This window comes from Perna viridis, chromosome 1 (genome assembly GCF_037379345.1).
Source record: "Perna viridis isolate PV_CMFRI_1.1 ecotype Kerala chromosome 1, ASM3737934v1, whole genome shotgun sequence".
NCBI lineage: Eukaryota > Metazoa > Mollusca > Bivalvia > Mytilida > Mytilidae > Perna > Perna viridis.
In genome coordinates this window covers 50,999,646-51,018,480 of record NC_142445.1, presented here as the reverse complement: position 1 = coordinate 51,018,480, position 18,835 = coordinate 50,999,646, and the positions used below count along the sequence as shown (strand labels likewise).

General features: G+C 47.7%; 1 protein-coding gene across 1 annotated transcript in view; it reads right to left on the bottom strand.

Annotated features, from left to right (window-relative positions):
- The window catches only part of LOC148629239 (uncharacterized), a 46,647-nt gene extending 28,138 nt beyond the window's left edge, over positions 1-18,509 (bottom strand). The window contains exon 1 of the mRNA XM_088546736.1: positions 18,486-18,509. The gene's annotated coding sequence lies outside the window, so the exon portion shown is untranslated. The remainder of the gene's footprint in view (positions 1-18,485) is intronic.
- Between the last annotated feature and the right edge of the window lie 326 nt (positions 18,510-18,835).

Below are 18,835 nucleotides of genomic sequence, written 5' to 3'. Positions count from 1 at the left end.
GCGCTAGAACTCTAACAAATATGCTTCTGGAACAGGGTTATGTTGCTACAAGATTGAAGTCATCACTACAGAAGTTTTATGGTCGTCATCATGAACTCGTGGATCGTTATGGTGTATCCATCTGCACCATGAAAACTGATTTATTCAACGGGTCATAGTTTTCCTTTCCTCGTTTGTCCATCCCGGACTTGACTTTTTATGAGCAACTCGGCGGGTGTTTCTAGAAAAGCAGAGGACGCTTACCCTACCAGTGCACCTGGTCCATGCTCCCAGTTTTTAGTGGAGTCCGAGTTGCTCATTTGCTTTTGTTACTTTGTATGTATTATTTTAGTTACTTTATGTTCTTTGTTGTGTATGTCTGCTTTCAATGTCTGGCCTTTGTCCCTGGATTGCATTCTTTTGATTACCGCTATAACCTTGGTTCCCTTGATTACTCTATTTAATACAGAGTCCATATTGTTTGTAACAGTACCATACGGCAATACAACAAGGACTGTCTTTTATTACCAATACTAATATTACCAATTTTTCTCCAAAAAGTCCTTATTGTTCATATTTAATAGATCATCTTGGCATTGACACAAGTAGATACGTTTCCTCTGTTGTACAAGCTTATCAAAGTCCTTTCTTTTATTCAAAAATAGAGTTCGTAACACAGTTTATTACCACCGACAGTACAACTCAAATACTGGCTTTCTACAAGGCACGTCTCGTTCCATTTTAAAGTTAATTCATCTGACCACCATGGCTTCTTAAATCGTCGTCGTTCATTGTTACAACTGTCTAAAAGTTTTGTTTTCTGTTCTAGCTTGCACTTCATCTCAGTTTGCATGATTTTTATAAATTCGTTATAAACATTATCTATATCAATTTGATTACCATTACTAATTTCAATATTTACAATACATGAATTTATTTGACTAATAACATTTTCATCTTGTAACTAATCATTTGGTATATTTGTCACATTATAAATCACTCGCTTTTGAACATTCCTATTTTTATGCACATTTTCTATATAGTTTTTTTCACATAAAGCAGTTTCCATTTCCCATTTTAGATATGGATTTTATTCGAGCTACACGAAGATTACTGCTCAGGTAAGGATAATATCAAACCCAAATTTTCGAGTCTGTATTTAATTAGGATAATGCCGTAAACTAGATTGTTAGTTTGACTTTGTTTACTATTGATAAACAATTTGAATACTCTCTGCATTTTTCAAAATAGTATTTTATTTCTCCATATAAAGACTATATTGTTGAATGAAAAACGTTTCATTGAAAAAAGTCAGTACCATTAAAATGGATGTGTAAGTGTTGGGACCATATACTCGGTGCCAATTGGACTAGTAATAATACTGCGCACATTTTGAAAGCAATATATGATATAGAATTAAAAATGTAATTTGAATTGTATGGTTAAATTTAGTTCAAAATGTATTTCAATTTAAATGATTAAAATGTGAAACTGCCCTGGTCATACAGTTAAATTTTGTACTCTTAAATATTCAAAAAACGTACAATCCCATAACCCAGTAAAATACGTCCTCTATGACAGCTTCATATGACTGCAGGGTTGAACCTTGAAAGTATGAACACACTATTCCAGGTTGATACGGCTTTGAATTTTGACTGCAATTTAACCAGAATCAACATGGCCTTTTTGGAACTTATTTGATTCAAATCAATCTAAAACTTTCCTTCAGAGAAAAAGAATTTCACCAGAACCAATGTGGCCCTTTTTGGCCCCCGTTCGGTTCAAATCAGTCTGAACTTTCCTTTGCAGCAAAGGCACATTGTGGTATCATTTCAAAGAGACCACTTCTGTTTTACTCAAGTTATCATCCAGACATCAGGAAAATGCTTGCTTTTAACTCCAAGTTCTTAATCAGATCAAGTAAAAAAAATCCAAAACGACACCTTGTAGTACAATCAAAAAAGATCAATTTACTTGTATCTGGTACTTCAAGAAAATGTCGGTGTCTGGTGCTTTTTTTGGCCCATCATTCCTTAAAGGTTCAAAACCAATCTAACTTAAGTGGTATTAAAAATTGTGGAGCAATATCAGAGACATTCATTTCCTTTTACTTGAGTTACATGTATATATAGTTCAATTCTATGAAATGCATGCTTTTGGCCTAAAAGGTTGAGGTCATATCTCCCAGAATCAATACCAAGCTTCCTTTTGGATTTAGAAACTTGTTTCTTTATTTTTTGATCTGACATAAAGCATTTGTAGAATAAAGGCACTTTCACTATTATATATTCGTGATCTGGGTTGATGTCAATGTACTCTGTTGAACAATAATTAAAAAAAATGATGACACAAGCTAAACAGCTAAACCTTTTGAAAAAAAAACTTATAATTAACGATAATCAGTAACTGCAAGTAATATTTTAAAAAAACTATTTTATTTTAAATATGAAATCTAATCTTAACCTAAAAACAGAGCGAATTATATGTAAATCATTATTGTTTTAATGTATTATAAAATATTAATTGCAAAAACAGAAAAAAATAATAGAAAAATATTACAAAAACAGCAATATTAGTAGTGTCAAAAGGCCGATTCTGCCCCACATGCAGAAATCCTGCATAAAATCCCAAACCCCGACGGCCAAATGCAAACGGACGGCATCCCTATTGAGCATAGGGTAAATACAAGAATTATGACTTTCGTACACAATGGATTCGTTGACATTCCCACAGAGGGGGATGACTTCATCAGCGAAGACGCCTTCCAGGAGAAGGTGCAGGACCAGAATCAGGAAGCACTCAAATGGAAGGACTTACCCACCGGCGTGATCCATAAGATCTTGGAGGTGGCAGAAGTGGATGGAAAATTCGGCAAAAGCAAAATCCTCACCCTGAAGGATCGAGACGGAGAAACCACCAGGGTATGGGCCTGCCGAACGCTCAACAAAGAGAAGGGTCCCTTGCAAGGAGCTTTCGTTCGGAGCACAGGATTCAAGCTCCGCAAAAAATCTAACCAGCAGTACCTCTCGTACGATCTGGTGAGGAAGTAAAAAAAAAAAAATCTGGGGGTAGGGGTCCGCAATTTCTCAATCCAAATAACTGGATTGGGAAATTTTTTTTTTTTGGTCACTTGAAACTTTGATCTGGAGGATTCTGGAATAAGCGGGGTGAGCGAGGCGTAGCCGAGCGAGGCGCGCGTTGGAAGAATCCTCCCTATGGCGCATGCGTAGTGAGGTCTTCACTAAAAGTGGTGGTGGAAGGTTTTCGCAACTGATCTTTCTCATCGTAGTAATTCTTCAGGCAGATGACTGGGGTGGGGGCATTGCCATTGATCTGGGACTGATAAGATCTCGCCAATCGCAAAGTATCGCGATTCTTTTTCACCTTCTTGGTGATGCGCTTGGAGGTCACTGAGAGCACGAGCGTGAAGATGGCATTTAGGCAGGCGAGGGAACCCAATGGGAGAGAGGCAGGGATGCCTACACCAGTCAAAGCGGATCCCATGGTGCCGCTTGTCAGCAAAAGACTGCCGACGGAGCACGCACCTAGTCCAACGGAGACCGCCTTATCCAGTCGCTTATAGATCTGCAGCATGCGGGCGTATTTGCAGATCTCAGCTTCCAGAAAATCCTCGATCGTAGCATCCACTTCATCACTCATTTATCTATATCTATAGGACCATGCCCAAGATGGGGATGCTTTTGAAGGGGCTATTGGGTCCAAGGATCAGCCCACTTCCGTCGTAGATCTGACGTCCGCTCTTCAAGTACAATCCATCGCCGTACGTATTGGGCAAAGTGCCTGGACTCAAATACAGACCACGACCATGAAGTATCACGCAGCATACTTTCCCACCCTTCTTCAGGTACAATCCAGATCCCACGGCCTTTTGGATGGCTGCACTACCCAAACCGCTCAGTACGCCCACGCCCAGAGCGGGTAGCACGGTTTTGGCCAGCATGGGCAGCGCGGCAGAGGCGAGACCTGCCAGCATGGGGAGGAATCCACCTTCTTTCTGCACGTTATGCCTCACCTGCTTCGGACTCATCTCCAAGACCATTCCACCCTTACCGCTCTGCAAGAGCTTGGCGATGCGCTGGATCTGACGGCGGGTGAGGAGCATCTTATGCTCGCCGGATAGGTTGGCATGCGACAATCGGACGCTCACGGGGCAACCGTTCTTTGCCGCACGCTGGATCTTCTCTGCCTGACCTTTCGTCAAGTTGAGACCGTACTCTTGATAATCCATTTATCTATACCTCACGCAGATGGAAGCGGATGGTGAGATTCTCCCCTCGCAGATCGATGGGACGAGCGTCTTGATCGGTCAGATACGTCTGCATGCGATCGATGGTCCTCGGGGTCACGGGTAAGTAGACAAGATTCTTAGGAGTCTGGATGATCTTCATGCCAGGATCGACTGCGGGAAAGAAGCTATAGATGGTGGACTGCTGCGTGCCGTTGACGTAGCTTCCGTGGATGATATCGCTATTCACCAGGATGCTATTGATGCTGATGATATTGACGATATTCTCTCCTTCCGCGTAGCCGTTGGTGCTACGGTCGTAGATATACGTCCGACGCTCGAATCCAAGCACCGTACTGATGCTATTGGGCACGTTGAAATCCACTTGGTAATTTTTGGCGAGAGTGAGGGTCGCTCTCAGCGTCGCGCGATTGGCGTCGAGAAGGATCTTAGCCTTGTGCTTATGGAGCTGCAGTTGCCGCTGGATCTCATCGTTGATATCATCGACTCCATAGGAGCCGGTGCTCAGCTCGACGGGAAACCAGCTAGCCCCGTCATCGGGAGAGTAGCGGAAGGAATTATTACCTGCATGAATATTGGGGATGGAGTAGTAGGTCTCCAGATTCACGAGGGCCATCTCGTAAGATTTCTCCTCGCGCAGCTGGAGGGGTGGGTTGAAGCGAGTCAAGATCTGGCTATCGTTCCCAGAGACGATGAAGGAGAACCCGTGCTTGGGCTCGGTATTGGTGGCGATTTTCCGCAAAAGTGAAACGTCCATTTATCTAAGCCTCCTCTGAAGACGACGCTCATCTTCTGGCCGTCGGATTCAAATTGAAGGATTCGATCGGAGATGACCAGGGCGAAGGCTTGGGTATTGGCACGGTCGTTGCGCTCGAAGTCGGCTCGGATCTGGATATCCACCGTCGATTCTTTCAGCCGCTCGGACTGATGGCTCACGTCGATGACGAATAGGGGATAGAGATCGATGAAGTCTGAGGGATTGATGCCGCCATTGCTCAGCAGACTTTCCATGCTATAAAATTTCTCGCGGAATTCGGCGGCCTCCTTATAGACTCTGGCGACCCTGCATTGGGTGAAGCCAGCATTGAAGTCCACGGCGGGATAGCGCTCCGCATTGAGGGTCACGTGGATATTTCGCAATCGGCAGTGGTCGAAGACGGCGGCATTATGCAGCTGATCGTTGCCCCTTTCGGTCTGAAAGGCGACGATGATCCATCACGGTTTTTCTCGCCCGCTTTTAGCGGCTAGGCGCCAGTGAAATTGCGAGGTCTGGGGCACGGCTATGGAGTCGCACTGCCTCATGCGAAATCCGCAATCGATCTTGGTCTTGCTCTGGATGGTCTTATAGAGCCGCAGCTTCTTTTCGTCGGACGGGATGACGTGGGGGACGAACCAGGAGACCTTGCTCAAGACTACTTTGGCCACGTCGTTGACGGCGGCGGCTCGGAGGATGGCATTGGCATCCGAATCGCGCACCAGGCAGAGCTCGTGCTTGAATCCGTAGACGATCTTATCGTAGTCCTCGGCAAAGCCAAAGACGTGCTTGAGAGGGATGGAGAAGGAAAAGGACCCCTTATTGGCTGGCTTGGTGATGATATACCCGCGACGTGCTGCGAATCCAACGTTATCTGCCTCAGCATCGGCCGTGGAGTCTTTGAACCATAGCTGGTTGAGGCCTTGCGATTTGGAGAAGTCGTCGGGGTACGTCAGCATCCCTAGCATGGTGGTGGCGATGCCAGGGTCGTTGAGATGCTCGATCTGCTGGCCGGAGAGTCGGTAACTGATGCTGCGAAAGAGATACATGGCACCGTTATGGACGAGCGATACGAGATCGGCGTCGCCATACGCAGCGCCATCATTCTTCTGAAGTCGGCCTTCGATCAAGAGATAGCTTTCGGCGGGATGGAGGAAGAGATCCTGAGTCTCGATATTGATGCGTATCTCTGCGCCGGCATTATTCAGCTGCGCCCCGGCTTGAGGTTCGTATTCGTGAACCTGATATTCCTGGAGACTTTCATCGAAAGTCAATCCTTCGGTGATAGAGAGAATATCGGCCATGATATTTTTATCTATAGCGCTGGACGAAGTCGTGGATGGTGGCGATGCCCCCGCCCGAGATGAGATTATTGAGACGGGTCTGCTGCTGTGGGGTCCTCTTGGCGGGTGGTGCTTGAGGCTTCTTTTTGCGGGTCACTCGATTGACGACGTGGTCCACCGCCTTGCTCGCACCTTTCTCCACGCCTTTCAAAGCTGCATTGGAGGCGGCGCTCACGGCCTTGCTACCCAACGTCTTGGCGGCGGAGGAGGTAAGCACCCGTCCGGCAAGATTGGCGATGGTATCGAAAAGGCCTCTTCCGCCGACGGCATACTTCCGACGATATCCGTGATTCACTACTAAAGGCATCGTAAATTTATTTAGAGGAGCTTCCGATGCAGCTTCTCGTACTCACCCCTGCTGATATGACCGGACTTCCTCATGGCGTCGAGGATGGCCACGATTTCGTTGCGCACCCCATTATTTCCGGCCTGGTAGGCGGCAGCGCAGAGATCGAGGCGATCCAGCAATTGGTCGAAGCACGTGGGTAGGAAGACGGTCGATACCCCACTCCCATACTTATCTTGCTTATAGAGGTACGAGACGATCTCCTTCTATTTCCGGCTTTTGCTGGCATTAGGGGTCTGCGAGAGCGCAGAGTTGCCTTGATACATGGCATTGGATGCTCGTAGGATATCTCCATAGGTATGCAGGTCATCCACCTCGAAATCTTTGGGATGCTTCATGACCATAAGTTCCCATAGGCCGGGGGTACCCTTATAGCGCTCGTCATCGACGAGGATATCGTCTCCATCGAAGGTGACTGGCAGACTCCCGATCATGATGGTGTCGTCTTCCACTCGCAATCCAAAGGTATGGTCGGCCTTGGGAGTCATACTGAGCTGCAGATTATGGGTGGCTCACGGACCGAGGTTGGTTCTCAATGTTTGCTCGATGGCAAGCGGATCGTCGTCGCTCTCAGCAGCCCCGTGCAGGTCCGGGTGTTAAAAGAATAGGCCTGCAGCAGCGCTAAGCTTGTCGTAAAAGGCGACTAAATAGTGCTCAGAAACCTAGCCGGGGGCTAGGCGCTCTGCCAACAGAGCAACTGGAATGTGTGCCCCAGATGGTGGAATGGGGTACCCCTGGCGTGTTACATGCTGGGGTTGTCAGGCTATAATACGGAAAACCTGACCGCAAACCATAGTGGTGCACCGTGTTGGGAAAGATGCCACGTTCCTCGCACGTTAAAGAACCGTGCTGTGGTATTCGATAGGAGTAGGAACCTTTGCGCTCCGCCACAGGAGGCTAAATTGCCCGACCTTACCCATCCCCCTTTTTCCAGTGGCAATCAAAATTTGTCGACCCTATTATCCTTGTGACCCATCCTTTTTTTTTCATTTCATGTTCATTTTATCATCCATTTCATGTTCATTGTCTGAATATAGCTGAAATATTGCTGCTCGGACGTTAAACCCCAACAACAAACAATCGCTCTCAGCAGCAGGGAGAGGAAGAGGAAGGTCAGGCACCGGAGCGGGCAGAGCGAGTGGGATATCTTCGATCTTTTTGGTGATCTGGGAGGCGGTCTCCTTTTGCGTCTCGACCACGGGCTTGAATATCTTGGAGAGATCGCGGCTGAGTCCGATCTTATCCAGACGACGCTGTATATCGCTAGCCTGGATGCTACGCTTGGTCTCCTGCAAGTCCCTGGCAAGCGCCTCACGCTGCTTGGGGTCGGTGATCTTGATGAACGTCATTTTGTTTATAGCATCACCAACGCCCCATAGCGTTCACCCCCATCGCCCCATAGCGTTCGTCCCATCGCCCCCAACGCTCCATAGCGTTGGATCGAACGCCCCTAAGCGATGGATCAATCGCCCCATAGCGTTCAAGCCATCTCCCATGCTTTTTGCCTCCTGCCTCAGCGGGATGCAAAAACCGTGGATTCCCGAAGATCCTACGCACTCTCCATGCATTTGGAGGAGCAGAAGGGCTCGCGGTCGATCCTCTTCACGCCTTTGAGGAGATCGTACTCCCCCACCATCCTCACTTTTACGCCCGACCAGAGGGTGGCAAATTTGGCTACGTATATAGTCTCCTCGTGATGCAAAGCCTTACCGCGGGCGATCGAGACTCCGCACCGGCTGCATGCCTCAGGGAAAAGCTTCGAATGCCTCTTGCACTTATCACTGTCCGATATGGAGGGATACGTGCACTGATGGCCGCGGATGGTCTTGATGCAGCACTGGGGTCCGGGCGGCGGCTTAGGGTTGCGACGATAGTGGGGATTATAGATCCTTCCTTCGAAATCCTGATGATCGATGCGGCGAATGAGCGTGAGTCCGCACTTATTGCAGAAGCCATCCTCAAGGCTATGGCGGCAGCGGCACTCGCACTTTCCAAATTCGTCCAGATGCTGGCGGATGCAGGGGTGGCAGATATCGCCGAGAAGTTTGCACTCACACTCTTCCCCGTATCGGCCAAAATAGTGATCCGCAGAGCACCCCTCGCACCTATCCAGCCATCGGGGAGGCTTGGAGAGTATATCCAAGAGGTATCCCCTTAACTCAGCGATCGATGGAGATCAACCTTTCTCTAGCTCGAACTGATTCTCCAGGAAAAATTCTTTCAAGTGATCCATTCTTTATCTTAGACTCGATAGAAATCTTCTAGATTGCATCTATACTTTCCAGCCGTCTTGGGGCTCGTGAGATCGATGGTCATAAATCCGTGAGGCTTAGCCCAGCAGTGGTGGCATAAGGCATCGAATTGGGCTGGGTGAGATCGCCGCAGTGGTCCCGGCGGATATGATCGCGATTCTTAGCGTCCTGCTCGAAGAGGCAGATGAAGTTGGCATTCTCCCGGATCGATTGCCGCGGGAGCTTGAAGTAATTTTGGCAGAGGTAGAAGCAGTCAACGTTATTATGGCGACCGCGCACGTAGTAATCCTCGCACTTGCTCTGCTTGCTCAGCATCAAGTCGTCGAAGACCATGAGGTTTTTGCGGGCGGGATCGAGCTCTCGGGGATCGGGCACGTCGCTCGCCTCCTCAAAGAAGAAGGGTTCGATACCGCTAGGTTTGGGCGGCGGCTTCATCATTTGCACCACGTCGACCAGAGAGTGGGGATAGCGATCCTTGATGGAGAGAAGGTCGCGGATATCGTCTTTCGAAAATCCTTTCCCCAGCGCCTGCCGCAGCAGCTGATAGATGGGCTGGTGGAGCGATTTTCCGAAGAAGTAGAGGCGATCGTAATCGAGCCATCCATCGCGTAGGAGGAGATTATTCAGCAGAGTCGTCTTGTCGCAGTCTGACTTCCCGATAATCAGATCTCGGATGGATCGCTGCGGGAGGAGATAGTGGTTATGCCGACGACTCGCGGCGGGCTCATCGTAGGTAAGGTCTTCAACGTCCATTTATCTATATAAAATGGGAATGTACTGCTTGAAGTGCAAGAAGAAGACGGAGACGAATAATCGCGCCGTGATCACGAGCGATGACGGACGGCGGCGACGGAAGGTGGGGACCTGCGCCGAGTGCGGTGCGCGGAAGTCGGAATTCATCAAGACGGAGAGTGGCGCCGGACTCATGAATAAGATGATCAATCGGCTGCCCGTCGAGATGCATCTGCCGGGGCATAATTTCACCGGTCCGGGGACCAGACTCAGCCAGCGACTCAATGCCGACGGCACCCCCAAACCTTGGTCCAGACCCATCAACCGAGTCGATGAGGCCGCCTATCGCCACGATCTTTGCTACGCCAAGCATAAGGATACGGCCGCACGCAATTCGATCTGCGATAAGACGATGCTAGCCTCCCTCGATGCCATCCCAAATCCCACCGCACGCGAGCGCCTCGAACGTGGCATCGTCAGACCCATCATCGGCACCAATGCACGATTTGGGCTGGGCGTGGGGAAAAAAAAGTCCGATGGACGGATGAGCTAGCCGAAGAGCTGCACAAGCCAGTCCGGCCCAAATTTCAGAAACGCCGCGTGGTGGTAGCCGGCGTGGATGATACCTGAGCTGCCGATCTCGTAGATATGAGCGCCTTCTCCCGCGATAATCGAGGCTTCAAATACCTCTTGAGCATCATCGACGTCTTCTCCAAGTACGGCTGGTTGGTGCCGCTCAAGGATAAGAAAGGCGCCACGGTGCGAGATGCCTTCCGGACCGTCTTCAAGGATCGCTCGCCCGAGAAGCTATGGACCGATAAGGGCACGGAATTTTATAATCGCGACGTGAAGGATTTGCTCCTGAAGCACGACGTCGATCTCTACTCCACCGAGAACGAAGAGAAATCGAGCGTGGTGGAGCGTTGGAATCGTACCATGAAGGAGAAGATGTTCAAATACTTTTCGGCCAATTCCACGCGCTCCTACCTTCCCGTCCTGGACGATCTCGTCCGCCAGTATGATACCTCCAAGCATCGATCCATCAAGATGACCCCAATCGCCGCCAGCCAGAAAGAGCACGAGGCCAAGGTCTTCTGGAATCTCTACGGAGACCTCCCACCCATGCAGCCTCAGCGATTCGACGTCGGCGATCAGGTCCGGATCACCAAGAAGAAGGGCATCTTCGAGAAGGGATATACTCCACGCTGGACGGAAGAGATCTTTACCATCGCCCAGGCCCTAGCGACGCAGCCGCCCACCTATCGTCTCAAAGACTATAAGGGTGAGGAAATCAAGGGGTCCTTTTACGAGCCCGAGCTTCAGCGCACCGACCAGGATATCTTCCGCATCGAGAAAATCCTGAGCCGACGCATCCGGAATGGGAAGAAAGAAATCCGCGTTAAGTGGAGAGGATACCCCAAAACCTTCAATTCCTGGGTCAAGGAGTCCGACTGGCAATGATCCCCCCAGGCTTTCCGGTCTCGATCAAGGGAGACCAGAAAGTCTTGATTTATGCATGCTTCAGCTCGACGAAGACCCTTAATGCGTCTAGATCCTGCTGCAGGCAATCATAAAGGGCTTTGGTGATGGGCTCGTTATCAGTCCTGGGGAGTGGGAGATTAAGCAGGTGATATTTTTGCATATCTAGGTCCTTAGTCATCAAGCCGCCATTGGTCAAGACGCGCTCCGACTTATCGACTTTGCCATCTTCCACGATCATAAGCTTTTTGGTAAGGTCTTTGATGGATGCGTCATACTCCCTTTGCATCCGCTTGATGATCATCTGCATCTGATTCATTTCCGAATCTAGCTCTTCGAGGTCTTTCATACCGTCTTTCATCTGCTGATTGACCCATCGCTTCGTGACCGCGTCCGAGCTATCCCGTGGCAATCCCAGACTAGTGATGCGATTATCATTCATATCGAGATCCTGGAGCATCCGCCAGACGGGCATGCGCTTTCTCGAGTGAGATCCAAACTTATCCATTTATCTATAGTCCGAAGATCACCTCCTCGAGCGTCCGACCTTCCGATAGGAGCTTCAAGACGTGCAGGCAAAAGTGTCCGCATACCACGTCGCCACGCCGCTGAAGCTCATCGGTATTATATCGAATCTCCGGCCGCAGATAGTTGACCATCTCGTCGGGTGGGGGCAGGCCATAGGGGTCGAAGTAGACTTTGAATCCTCCACGCTTATGCCAGCACGTCCAGTGCGTGCCGGGATCATCGCGATCGTCGTGATTCAGGATGCCGTATTCGGTGGGGTGGGGGTTGGGTGGTAGGGCATCACGCATGAATACTCCTCTGAATCGATGGATGCCTAGGGCTTTGGTGGCTTCCTCGAGCTCTACGTTGGAGAGGGGCTTATGGGGGAGAAGGAGGCCGTGCACGCGTATGCTGCTCATTTATCTAGGTACGGGCTAAGTGCGGGATGGGCATCCGCACCCGTCAGAGCCTGCTAAATGCAGAGGGAAGGGGCCTTACCTCAATTGGTGCCGTGAGTGATCCGATAGTGTCCGTGGGCAAGGGTGCTGATGCCGTCGGGGAGGATGTGGCGCTTATCGTCTTTGGCGGAGAGAGCGATCTTGTTGATCTGCTCCGTGTAGATCTGGTGGAGATGGCTCCGGATGATATTCATCGGGCGATGGATCTCCTGCTGTGTGTCGAGGTAGCGCTTGTAGTCCTCGAAGGCGATGCTGCGCTTGATGACGCTCTTGGTGACTCCCTTCGCCTTCTTCGTAGCCTTACCGTCGTCCATCTTGAAGGCGTATAGTTTTGCCCGGAGCCCCACGAATTCGGTCATGGTCTTGCCGCCGCACTCGTCCTTGAATTTTCCGATGATCTTCTTATTCACGTCAGTAGGGATGCCGGAGGAATGCTCGGCCGGATAGTTGGACGTATCGAATTTTTCCTGGACGTGTGGCGCGATGTCTTTGTAGAAGTCGGCGGTCTGGATTTCGTAGGCCAAGCTGTCGGTGTCGGTGAAGAGCAGTCGGGCCTTATCGCCGTACGTCGTCCTCACGAATCCGTAGTGGAAGTCGTACATCAGGAGCTTCGAGATATCCAAGATGCACGCTCCTAGGTAGACGGGCTTATCGAACTTGAGCTTGGTCTTCTTCATATGGACGGCTGCTAGATTCTCGGTAAAGACGACTCGGCGATCGAAGTTGGGCTTGGCCACCAGCTTCAGGGCCTGCTTCTCGGTGGTGACTAGCCTGACGTCGACGCGCTTTCGGATATTCTCCATCGTCTTGCCGAAGACACGAATTATTCATCAGCTTGAAAAATTCCTTCTCGGAGTTGGTCTTGGCTGCAGCTCGGAGCTTCGTATTCAGCTCGATTAAGACTTGAGCCAGGGGGATTGCCTGAACCCTATGATGCGATGGACTTTGACGAGCTTCATGCCCATCGATAAGTAGAGCTTGAGATTTCGAAAGTGGAGGGTATATTTTTCACGCTTGCCCAGATGAGGCACGAGCTTGCGCACCTTGTCGATTTCCACGTTTTCCGGCGCGAGAGGGTAGTCATTGTGGGCATCGTGAAGATCTTGCGGATATTCCAGATAGCATTCCACCATGGCTCCGTACTCGTGATCGTCAGGATACTCTTCTCAATCTCCTCCAGCTCCATCCACTAGAAGTCTCCCGTGGGAAGGGGCTGTGCCATCGCCCAACCGTAGAGATTATTGGCGTCGAGGTAAGTGAGATATTTGGTGGGTTGGGAGCTATCGTAGTCGACCATGTAGGGGTTGTTGGCCTTGCCGTGGCAATGGGAGATCATGGCGACGCCCCCTCTGGTTGCCCTCTCGAACATCAGGAGCATGTCTGGATCGGAGAGCAGCTCCAATCTGACGCCGGTGGTTTTGAGGGCGGCATCGTAGGCTAGCCCTGGGGATGTGAAGTAGTGGGCAGGATCAAGCCCATAGTTTCCCATGCAGATATTCCTGAAATCCTCGAAGATATCCTCCAGTATGACCACGTCGGATTCTAGGTAGAGATTGTGGTAATCTCGCAGGGTTTTGCACTCGAAGGCCTCCCATACTCTCTGAGCGTGCGCATAGTCCTCATCGCTGATATGCTCTCCGGAGAGCGTGCTGAAGAAAGCTTCCTTGGGTGGGAGCTGGGTCTCCTCAAGCTTGGCAGGCCCATCGGCGTAATCGTAGGGATAGACCCCCTTCCTAATCATTAGCTCATACCTATCGCCAAAGCATTCCCTAACCGCCTTGAATTTATCGGGTGTGAGATTCTTCGCCAAATTTTCGAGGGAGCTGAGCATGAATCTGCACGAGTCGATGAATCTCATTTCCAGACCATCTTCTAGTTGCTTCGAGAAGCTGATATATTTTTCGTCCGTATTGGGGATGCAGGTGATCTTCCCTCCCTTGAATTCCTTCACAAAAAGATGGGCATCGTACCCACTCAGGTTGTGTAAGAGGATGGGCACGTGCTTCGGAAGCTGAAAATCTAGATTGCAGTGATTGTGTGCCGCGCCCCGATACTTCCCGGTAAGATGGTCGTGGTCCCGCACCTTATCCCCTTCCAATTCACCCCCGCAAATGTGGCAGTGCGTGCTTGCTTCGAAGCCCTCCTTATCATCGTCGCTCATCACCATCGACTTCTTCTCCTTGCATATCTTGCTGATCGCCTGCACTTCCTCTTCGATGCACTGCACGAATTTCTTAGCCGCATCTTCCCCGCAGTAGACGACCGATTCCTTGTACTCGCCGTGGGCATACTTCACGCGATAGCAGAAACCTGATGGTCGGTGCTGCTGATATTGCTTCGTGTAAGACTTAGTCGGATCGGGCTGGCAGGTATCGATCTTCTCCGTGAAGCATTCAAAGTCCGCATAGATCGCGAATGGGACTCTCATCTGCTTCTTGTGGTTGTGAAAGGCTATGGCGGATCCTTCCTCCGGCATCTCGATCCTGATGGCATCCTTCTGGCTGCAATATTCCATATGATCGTCCAAGAGATCCTGCCTGGAGAAGTGGGAGAGGCATCTGCGACAGAAGAAGAGCTCATGACCATGCTCTGAGATTTGAGAGCTCAGGAGTCGAGAGAAGCTCTTGATCCAGCAGTAATGCTGCTTGCCTTCGCGAGTCAGGAAGAGGAGATCTACGTGGGTGGGGCCCGTATTCTTAGATATCCTGAGGGGATAGACCTGGAGATCCTCTTCCTCATCCTCACCCTTCTTTACGCCGTTGAAGCCGAAGACGTTGACGTTGATGGCAGGATTCTGCCCTTCGATTGCCTTGAGCGAAACCGGGAAGTCGATGCCTTCGAATTTTAGCTCATTCTCCCACTTTGCGTACTGACTGGGGCGATTGGCATGTTTCTGATCCACCTCCTCGTGATGGAGTGCCGAGAGGATCGCCCACTTGAAGCACTGCTGATCCTCGTTCCGCACGTTGATAATGGCTTTCTTTTTCGCGAGTGCTGATGGGGTCGGTATGAAGGAGGCCCCCTTGAGCGGCTTGAATTGGTTGAGGTGGATTTCTCGCTTCTCGACGCTGCCGAAAGTCCACCCACTACCTTCACGCATGTACTTTACCATACTTTCCTTGATCTTCACAATCATGTAGGCGATCTCCGATTCGAGGTCGTCAGATTCTACGATCATTGTCGTGCGTGATCCGAAGTAAGGGGTGATGTAGGTATTTTCTCCGGCCGCGGGGTTGGTCCTCACCAGCTCTGCAAGAAGCACTAAGTTCACCTTCAATCCCTTCTTTTGAGCAAGCGCATCGGAGATGGTCGTGGTGATGGTACTTCGACTTACCTTCAGAAAAGTGGCCACGTCGTGCGGCTTCAAAGGTTCGATGACGACCGTGCCAAATACCCCATTCAGTGCCTGACGCCTATCGGTGATCTTGATCTCCTCTTCGACTGGGGCGCTTCTGATGCTCTCTTCCACCTGCTGGAGTAGATCCTCTCTCTTGAGCCGGGAGTACCTGGTGAGCCCGCGATTCTTGGCGAGTGGTTTCAGCTGCTTCTTGCTGAAGACTTCCCTACGGGTAAATTTACGGGCGGTTTTCTCCTCGATGAGCTTCACCAAGGCCTCCTTGCTCTTCCTACTGAATCCCCTCAGACCCTCATCCTTAGCTATTTGACGGAGGGTCTTCATGGTCTCTTTGACCACCATCTTCCCCTCGACTGGGACGACCTCTTCCTCCTGCTGGCGTGGTTGCTTGCTATGCCTCCAGCAGCGACCACCCATCCCGGGCTTGCTCTTGCAGAACTGTTCCTTCTTCCTTTTCAGTGGATAATCGCAGGTGGTCTTCTGCTCCCCATCTGGTTGATGCTCAAATCGCGGCTTGGTGGACTGCACACCACAATTTTGGCACATCTGGGTATGCTTATCCGTCTGCGCCATGTTGGGGTTATCGCAGCACTGCTGCTGCCTTTGGGGATTGGGGTTGGAATGGTATCCTCCAAATCTTCTTGATTCTCCAGAAAGAAATCCTGGAAGCGATCCATATTATCACTATTGGATGCCATCCCTTTATTTATTTCAATCTGTGACACACCTCTCTTTAAGGTGTCCTTATCCACATCCCCACTATCCTCTGGGGCGACCTGACTCGTGCTCTGTACGAAAGTCATAATGCCGTCCGTTTGCATTTGGCCGTCGGGGTTGGGGATTTTATGCAGGATTTCTGCATGTGGGGCAGAATCGGCCTTTTGACACTACTAATATTTCGTTTCCTTATCAATAATATTATCAAAAATATTCCATCGAACATTTTATATTGGAAAAGGTAAAGTACAAGGTATAATTACCTCCTTTAGGTTTTCATTAAGAGAGTGAAATCTTGTTGATTTTTGTGATATTTTTTTTTTCTTTCGATTAGATTTGTTTTAGTCATACTTCTGTTTAGTTTTCTGATTTTTTCTAATAAAGCTGCGCCACGAATTAGAGAAGGTCAACTTTATTTTAAAAATGTAGTTTTAAATACACATTCATGCAAGTATACCCTCAGGAAAGAAGAATTATAATGTATATGTATATACCTTGTCTTATTATACATAAATCTTAATTATACTCCTCCTACACCACTTGATGGAATTAAATGAAACTTTGATAGAATCTTTTAGTTACGAAAATAGATATATTGCATTTGAATGAGGTGGGGTTACAGATTCACAGCGGCACCCCCTTATAATAGAAGTATTGGAGTGCCCAGCTCCCATCTCAGGGCATCAATTGCTGTTCAATATCACAACAGTTTGGTTTCCAACCGATGCAAATACATTCAGGACCACACGATTTTGCTCTTCGGGCATACCAGTCTGCGTCCACACTTGTATATTTTTAATTAAAATTAAGGGATATTTGAACACTAAACGTTGCTAGTATGAAAGTGGATGTCTGCAATGGCTAATAATATTATATAATATATGAGGAGACATTGGTGATTAGCGTAGAAACAAAATTGTTATGAGGACTTTTGTCGGCACAAAGTTTATGACTTTAAAAATTGACCTTATTGTAAGTATGATTAAAAAATCCCGAAATATTTTGAATTTTAAATTGTGTTACATTTCTGTTAAATGCGTCATTCTCTGATGACCAAAAACTCATTTGTTCGATTTTTTAAATCAGTTTTTAAATGATGAGAACAATTTTTTTGCTAATTGCCTGTATTAGACAAATTGTATTTCATTACCACGACTGTGTAAAATTTGAGACTTCGAATATTCTGCTTAGCCGCATATGTAAGAAAAACAGTGATTTCACTTTAAAAGTCATTTCGAGCCACATCTTGAGCACATACACAAAAATAAAATATGAGAAAATTACATTAGGTCGACGGCCAAAAACTACCAACCGTTGTTTAATCTCTGTCTGCTGTAGTTCATAAAAGTTGCGCAAATATTATTCCATAAAAAAAAAACACATGGGGAGAAAATCTCAAAACAAGTGTCCATGGCTGCTATCGTCTAATGTCAACAAGTAATTTGCACATCAATATTAGAAACTAGCGTTGTTTATACCTTATTTTACAAGCCGTCTAAGTTGAATTACAATTTTCATCTGGATAAATAAGCAAAGCAGCGATTTGTCAGAATCGTACATTTCTAGTCACAGGCAAACGAAGAATATTCCTTTGGAATAAGAAAACAGATGCGAAAACTAACCTATATAGGGTATTGATAAGCTCATGTTTTTTTTTATTCTAAAATTCTGTTTATTTTGAAAAGCTACGATAGGGTTTGAATGTCGAAAAACACTTCAACGAACAAAAAAGAACTTCATAAGTAAATTAAATCAGATTCTAATATGACGTCTTCATATCGTCAAACAGTATATGTCGGTGCAACCCCATTCTTAGCACCTGCGCACTGTCTCTTTTCTTTCGCTGTCGCTTCGAGACAAAACACTTAAAAACGTTCACGCGATGATTTAACTACTGAGAGGTTATCTAATACTATACTGATACTGATACTGATATTTATTCAATAGATGTTTGTTTAGATAGTTTATTTCTTAATTAATCCAACTTCCACACGGAGGAGGTAAAACGGAACAGCCGTTATTTTCCCTACGCCTAGGGATTTTTTTTGTCACAAAAATAATGTTAAATAATCGAATATAAATGCTATACCCATGTTAAAATAAATACAAATCTACCCCCTCCAAGAACTATTTCTTCAGTAACGAGTATTTTTGCAATAAATGTGTTGTAAATCCCGTCGAATGTTTCAGCACAAGATTCAGTAAATCTGTTATAAAGTGTATAGAACCGCTTACCTCTCCATTGAAATGTTTCAAAATCAACTATTGCATGAACTATTAAAATTGAACAGCTTACCTCTTCATTGTCATATTTCGAAAGCAAAAAAGAGAAGTGAAAGTGATTATGACGGTCTGTTATTATCAGGGATTTTTGTAGTCCAAACGACAATCAAACAAGCGTTACAATGATTATTTCTAAATCAATATTTACTCAACTCCAATTTAATGTACATTTAAATTTTTCACGCTGAATGTTCCGTACTTTGTTAACTATACAATTAAAACATACAATATCTGAATACGGTGTTATATAGATAACGGCAAAAACCGAAACATCTGCAGTGGGAAAATTCAAATACATCAAAACAATAAAAAGACATGGCCTGAACGTGAGACGATTTACAATCACAATGTATCGAACCGATT